Source organism: Athene noctua, chromosome Z (assembly GCF_965140245.1).
Source record: "Athene noctua chromosome Z, bAthNoc1.hap1.1, whole genome shotgun sequence".
NCBI lineage: Eukaryota > Metazoa > Chordata > Aves > Strigiformes > Strigidae > Athene > Athene noctua.
In genome coordinates this window covers 20,295,410-20,303,662 of record NC_134077.1, presented here as the reverse complement: position 1 = coordinate 20,303,662, position 8,253 = coordinate 20,295,410, and positions in this window count along the sequence as shown.

Below are 8,253 nucleotides of genomic sequence, written 5' to 3'. Positions count from 1 at the left end.
ACGGAGGAACGCCACTCATCACTGCTCTCCACCTGGACATCGAACTGTTTACTTCAACTCTTTGAGTGTGACCATTGGGCCAATTCCTTATCCACCTAGTGGTCCATCAGTCAAATCCATGTCTCCAATTTAGAGACAAGGATGTCATGCAAGACAGTGTCAAAAGCTTTGCACATGTCTGGGTAGATGACATCAGTTTCTATTCCCTTACCCACCAACACTATAACCCCATCTGAGTTAATATTTAGAAGGAAATTATTCAATACCTTTCTGAAAGCCACTTTTATCTCAGGGTTGCAGAGATAGGTTCTTGCTGCACTGTTTATTCATACAGGCCTTTAACAGCTTTGATTTGAATTATAAACTGGTAAGTATTAAAGTGATAAGTATTTCATTACAGTTTCATTATCTGAAGTACATTTTCTTATGAAAAAGTATTTTTTATTTTTACTGCATACAGTTGAGATATTCACAAGTGTCAGAAGCAAGTGTGTAAGTAGGGTGGCATTTTTAGGGGCTTTTTTCTTTGTCAATAGTCAACATTCTAAGTTTTAAAATTTAATTCTAATATTTTAAAATTTATTTTCTAATTTTAAAATTCTAATATTTTAAAATTTAATGGCAACTTAAATGGTCTAAAAGACAAGAGCTAGGTTGCAGTGTGTCTTTTCATGCAAGCACAAAATATAGTTCTCCACAAATGCATACTTTATCTTACTTGCTCATGCGACCGGCAGTGATGGCCAGCTAATTCCAATTCCTTATGTTCTCTGTTCCAGCAAATCATCCTGTGATTTAGTGGAGCAGAATAAGTAATATATGGACCTGATGGTGTATTGTGAAATGTCATTTATTACCTTTTTATAGAAGAAAAATAATTTCTGCTGGAAATTTTGAATTCTGTCTTTACATTTGAGCTTTGCTGGAGTAAGCTGTGAGGTGAAAATACTGTCAGCTCTGGACACTAAGAATCTAAGGTTTTCTCATAGCAGTAGCAAGCTCTTTTGCAATGAGGCTCTACCTCACTGCATTCTGAAAATCCAGCCCTTACATTACATGGTAACTGTGATGCAAACTGAAGTTTTCATTGCATGAGGCTCAGGCAGCTGTAATCATTTGTGCTGATACCATCAAGCTAAAATCCATATCACAAGATATCTAAGGCATTAACCCAACATGACCTTTAGACATTGCCAAAGCATGATGCCAGGGAATTTCCCAGGAAGCTCCAAGAGCAGTTGTGGACATGTCTGTGGGTCATTATACATAGTCTGAGCACCGAGACCAAGGCATTGGTTTTTCAGTGGGAGCTTTGTGATGAACAGAAGTAGTTGTACTTTCTAAGGACAGGGACAGATGATGGGGCTTTATGTCTGCTTCTGCCGTGAGGAGAGAAAGAATTAGCTTCTCCATATCCATGCTTGTACTAACCTCATTGTCCTCTCTGTAATGTCCTAGCATCATCTGTTCCAGTTTCTTAATGTTATTGTGGCCCAGATTCTTCCTTTCAGCTTCTAGCAGGCTTCAGAATCTCTCCTTTTGCTTATTAGCTCTCAGTTTCCCCTTGCTCTTCCAGTCACTCACAGCTGCATCTGTTCCTACAAATCAATTTATCCTGTTCTGTATGGTTTAATGTTAATGTAATGTCAGTGTATTAAATCCTGTAGCTCAGATGATCTGCACAGCAAAAATAAGTGTTTAGGATTCAAACACTGCATCATTTAAATGGAGGGAATAATCATGGAGGACATTTTATGTAATATTTCCTTTTTTCTTAAAAGTTCAACCTTTCAAACTCCACATACAAAAATTATGTAAAGATAATGGCATTTGGTTGCAATGTCGGATTGACTGTCCGCCCAGCCTTCAGACTGCCCCCTCCTCCACCAGGTTTCCACACAATGGTTTAATGCTTTCCATTACATGGTCACTTAACTTTTTCCCCTAGGGAGTCAGCTTGAGAGTGTGAAGGTTGCAGGAGAAATTGGTTTCCTATCATTGCTCAGACCTGCCATCTCCTAATTTTTAAGTGCTGGACTTTGGGCAAATGTTAGTTAACATGCAAGAACGTGCAGCCACCCCTAAGGTTGCTTAAAACTCCTTTGTGGCCTGTGTCTGTGAATGTCCTTCCACCATGGCATAAGAGCCAAAAGCTGAGAGGCAGTAACAGTATAACTGAATGCTGGAGCTGCTGTGGGAAGGAGGAGAGACTTCCCACAGTAACTGAGGCAGTCAGATCTTTGGTAGAGAGTCTGCATTCTGGGAAGTCCCAGAGGCTCCTGTGTACGTACAGCCAGACTGGTGCTGCAGTGGCCATGTTCTGCGGCAAAATGGTAGTAAGGGAGGTGAGCGATATGGTAGTCTCTGGAAAGCATATTTTTGTCTTTAAGATTTTGCCCTAGAGGACAACTGCACTAAGCATCTGTCATTACTATAATGGATATGAAGGTACCTGAGGAAAAATAATAGGAAAAGGATTAATGCTTGGTAATAGCTGGTACCAGCAATACAGTATCCCTCTCTCCTTGAGTTGAAAGCAGAAATTAATTTCCATGGGCAGTTCATACGGGGGCTGTCTTCAGTAATGAAAATGCTGGTTTAGCAGAGCTCTTGGTAACTTCCTAATAGGAAGTAAAATATTAATGATATGCAGAGTACTAATCTGTTTGTTTTACCTCAGTGTACCATGCTTGATGGGGGAATATAGTGTAAGCTTTTCCCTCTGAGTTGGTGTTCTGTGAGGTTGGAATCACGATCAGCATGTTTAATTTTTTCTGCAGTTGAGAACACCATTAAACTTTTCTTGGAAAGAACAGGACTCAACTTGCCAGATCCTCTCTACCTCTCCTTTAATTTCAGATGGTGAAACCAGTGCTACATAACTGTTGCTCTGTGGTTTGCATTTCCAAACACCAGCTGATCCAAGCAGAGCAAGAAGGGTCTCTTTCTTTTTTCAAATTTACTCAATTATGTTTTTCCCATATACCTCCTTGTTGTAGTCCTGAAGTAGATTAAACAGTCCGGATGAAAAATGTGGCTTTATGTAAAACAATTTTTCGTCCCTTCTTAGTATGTTTATATTGCAGCTAGGTTAAAGCTCATTGAATTATTTCCAATAGCCCAAAGACTGTTTAAAAACTGCTGTCCATGTGTTTCTTTTCATCATTGTTTGAATGGTCTTTTTTCAATTCCATGGACCTTGTTCACTTCTGACATTTCATTAAACTGTTAGAGGAAATTGAGATTAGTCAGGTCATTTCAAATCAACACAGCAAACTCATTCAGCTGCGATATGAGGGGAGGAGAAATGCCTACACATTGAGTTCCAGGCTAGATACTAAATGCCACACCAAACAGAGACATTGTCCCCAGTGCCCAGCTGGCTTCATCTCTTAGAGCAAAAGGAGATTGTATTACGAAATTAGCACAGGACATTCAAATAACAGGCTTATTTGAGGAGGAGAAGGGAGGCTGGTTTACATTGAAGCTGTTGTTTTTTATTTAGCTCCTTAGCGAATATGTAGTTTTTTGCATACATATGTGTAATAAGAGCCCAGATCGGGATACCAAGTTAGCATAAACAAACACAGGGACTTCACCTTCCAGTTCAAGGGGTCTGGGCTGGTACAGCGTGGAAGAGGCAGTGAAGATGATTCATGACAATGCTTTGTGCTGGCTTTGTGGGTTTGGGATTTGGAAGATCTTATATTCAATCTGGATCTCTTCTCCTATAGAAGCACAACACTCTTTAAGGGAAGGCTGAATCTCACCTTTCCTATCTGCAGTCCTCCAGCTTGAGAGGCAAAATTTGCATAACTAAAGGCCTCTGTTTTGGAAATACAGCTGCTATTTAGGGTGCAGTCAGATTGACATCAATGGGCAGAAGATCATATCCTGCCTCAGTTTACTCTTGCCCAGGAAACTGCTGTCTTCTTCCAGAGACTAGATTTATTCAGCCCTTGTAATCACATTTCTTTACGGTGCCAACAGCTCCCTAACTGGTTTTATAGTGGTTGTTCAGGTTTAAGTGTTATCTCATCTCTCTTGTACTTCATATACAAAAGGAGTGAGAAGTTAGGGGTAACCTCTGATAGCCAAACTCCAGCTAGCTGTGTTTTCTTCTCTGAATAATTAGTTGGGATATCAAAAGTGTAACAAAATTTGCTATTCTTAATGCTGGGGGGGTGGTGTCGGTGTTGGTGTTGAATTTTTTTAAACTAACTGAAGTCTTGCCTAAAACAATATTGGTCTATGAAAACAATGAGTTGCAACTGCATATACTGTTCCTTCTCCTGCTCCAACAGAAGAAAACAAGTTTAGTTAAAGAAAAACAATATGACAGTCTTTGCACTCTGAGTGCACTTGTTTATACCACAGACAGCACTTATTTTCTGCAGGCAGCTAGCTACCCCGTCATAGCAATCACAATAAATGATGGGCTAGAGCTCCTCCAGAAATAAACTCAACCTAAAGGTGCATCGTTTTTCATTCCTTTCCTATTTGTTTTTGTACATGACTCAAGATGCCCCAGTGACCCCCTTTCAGACAGGTTTATTCACCTGATTTGCACCTTCGTAATAAATAGCCATTTAGTGGCATCAAAGGAGTATGTACGTGGCCACAGGCTCCCACGCCTTCCCTGAGAGCTTATGAGACTGTTCCAGGTCTTTCCAAGTGAAATCTGCCCTCAATCCCCAACCGCACTGGAATGTCTATACTTACCTCCAAGGCCAAACTTCAAGTAAACTTCAACCATTGGATAAACTTGTTAAAAACCTGGCTTCTATGGTTTTATTGTGAGGGCATGACACCGTTTTCTTTAGCACATGACTGAGTCTTTTACCTTCATCCCATGTGTTTATACAGGGAAAATCAGACCACTGGACAGCAGAATGTTTTAACATTGCATATGCTTCCCAGTGCAGCCTGATTAAAGTGAGTCTCTTAAAAATTATTCTGACAAAATTAACTTCTGTGTTGAATCAGCGGTAGAAACACATCAACCCCACTTCATCCAGTATGTGAAGCGTCTGGAAAAAATTCACTGAAAAATAAGATCCATCAGAAAGACAACTACAAAAAGAGAAGCTTTAAAAGTCATCAGAATGCACATAAACAAAATTTTCTGGCAAGGGCAGCCTAGACCTCTGGCTTACTTGGGATGGCTGCCATCAATATGAATCTTTGCCTTTGCTTTCAATGGGCACTCGTTCAGGCCTTGGAGAAATTGCTCTTGAAAAGATTTTGGCAGTTAGGGAAAGATTCCATCAGAAACGGCAGGACTCGGCTTTCTATGCAAGAAGCTGGGTATACTTCAGCAGCTGGTATCAGGTGCAGTCAGAGCTGCATCACAGTTTACATGCTGTATTGTTGAGTGTGATATAACAGATTTACCTTAAAAAAAACTTGCTGGAAATGTGTATACCAAAGCAAAACCTAGACTATAAGTGAGAAGAACAACTTGATTTGTGTGTGTGTGTGTGTGTGCAATGATAACTCATATGGGAAAAAACAGAATACCATTGAAGTACCCTCAGCTGGTTTTTCATCCCAGGGTGAATTTTGCTTTTCTTTGACTCCTTGGGCAAAAACTTACAAGCATTCTGCGATTTGTGTGTAGTTGCATTGTTGCTCCCCTGTGTACTTATTCTTTGCCTGTTAGTTATTTGTCAGCAGCATTTCTCTGTGGAATATTTTACAGCACTTGAACCTCATGGAAAGTATGCACCAAGTTGAACCTGCTAAATTTCTTGAATAATCTATTGTGTGTAGATGCTGTCATGTATTTCTGGGAAAGAAAAAAAAACACTAAGGGCACTATGTCCTCTTCAAAAACACTTGTAAAGAACGGTCCCAGAGTTTTAAAAGATCCTCCCTTTTCTAAGTGCTGTGTGAATTTCCATGCAGCTCACTACCTTCATTACTGACTAGAGCCACAGACCTCAAGCCAGCAGACAGCTGGAGAGGAGCTGTGAACTTTTTTGACCATGTTTATTTTAAAATGTTAAGCCAAGGTATATATATAAAGTCACAGAGGATTCAGAACTCAGTTTTCTGCCATATGCTTTTCCACCAGCTCCAGCACTTGCCCATTGTATCATACTGATTTTTAGAGCAACCGATCCAGTTTTCCTTAACCTGACTACCAACTGTGCCTGTTCTGGGCCTCCCGAGAACAGTTCTTCAGCAGATGAATAGTTGCATAGCCCATCAGGTGTCTCTGCAGAGAAGCCGCTGACCTTTGCAACTCAAATAGAAAGAATCTCTTTTGGGGGTCTAGAGGCCTAAGCACTCACATTCTGGTGCTGACCTGTTCAGAGAGGGCACCACTGGGTATGCCTGACACACAAATAATGTGTATCTAGCTGATGTTCCATGAAGCCCTGAAGTACAAATTGCACCCTTTTGTCATGTTTGCTCATGCTGAGCTGCAATCAGTTGCATCATATGGCCACCTTGATATCCACTCCCTTATGAGGATGAGTGTGTGGTGGCAGTTAACTTGACAGACTGACTCTTAGGAACAATAAATGATAGAATGGTAGAATGGTTTGGGTTGGAAGGGACCTTAAAGATCATATAGTTCCAACCCCCTGCAATGGGCAGGGACACCTTCCACTAGACCAGGTTGCTCAAAGCCCCGTCCAGCCTGGCCTTGGACACTGCCAGGGAGGGGGCAGCCACAGCTTCTCTGGGCAGCCTGTTCCAGTGTCTCACCACCTTCACAGTGAGGAATTTTTTCCTTGTATCTAATCTGAATCTACCCCCTTCCAGTTTAAAACCATTACCCCTCATCTCTACACTCCCTGATAAAGAGTCCCTCCCCATCTTTCCACGCATAGCCCAGCCTGTATTTGTGCTTGGGATTGCCCCAACCCTTGTGCAGGTCCTTACACTTGGCATTGAGGAACTTCATGAGTTTTTCACGGCCCCACTTCTCCAGCCTGTCCAGGTCCCTCTGGATGTCACATCCCTTCCCTCCAGCATGTCAACCACACCACACAGCTTGGTGTCATTGGTGAACTTGCTGAGGGTGCGCTCAATGCCACTGTCCATGTCACCAAGATGATAAACAGCACTAGTCCCAGCACTGACCCCTGAGGAACGCCACTCATCACTGCTCTCCACTTGGACACCATAAAATGTCATGATTCTGGCTCTAAGGATTTTGATCTCATGTTATGTATTAGCCATGATGACCTGAGTGAATTCAAGAGGTATGTTTTCCACTGGCAGTAAAGTGGAATGAGCAATTGCAGATGGGCTGGTATAATACAGGTACACACAGCTGCAGCTGCTCCAGGCAATATCCAGCTTCCAGCCATTTACACTTGAGGGGGTGCCCTCCAGCTGGCAAAGACACTGTTGCTTCTAAACCTCATATAATTCTCTGGACTACTTTGCTCTTTCTACTTCAGGGACTTTCAAAGGGAATAAAATGATGCCTAACTGAGCACACAAAAGCTGTAGAAGAAATAGTAGGAAATGAATAGAAAAATGGCATGCAGTGGCAAAAGCTACCTCAGGACATGTGCAGGTCCACCCAGAAACCTAGAAGTGCAGAGACAGAGGAAAGCATTATGTCATTGTTTCCATCTTATCACTCACGTAAGTATCAGTAAGATACTCCCAAGCTTCACTCAAGCTCTCACTTCAGCCAGATACTCAAAAGCAGTCAGCCAGTCACTATGTACTCCCATGGAGCCAGGTTAGAACTATAAAGGTGTAAGTGAATGACCTAAGCACCTGAGAACTGAATTGCTTGAAAAACTGTTCAAGTGGGGCAGTCAAACATGTAAATCCATCACACACTATGCTTGTGTAGCTGATGCAAAAGCTTATGCAGTCTCTCAACATTTCATATTAGACTATAATCCTTTTGAGACAGATGGAATATCTTGATTACAAAGCTGTAGGCAATGTGATATGAAAAGTCATTCTCCTTAATAAATTATTTCTATGCTTTTAAAAGTTTGCGTCCTCGACAATATATATTTTTGTTTAATAATATTAAATGCATCCGTCCTGGAGGAGATAGATTCTGTTGCCTGGCCTTCCTCACAGCTCTTAAGGCCAACATAGCATTAAATAAACTGAAACAATTTAAACTCTGTGAACTTTTTCTGCTGTGAAACAACTATTACAGAAATGGCATTTAAGAGTGCGTGTCTTTTTTTGCCTTCAAGAGTTTTGGAGTAGTCCTGCTTTTTCAGTTTCAAGATGACCAAATAGTTCCAGTAATTTCTGATCTCC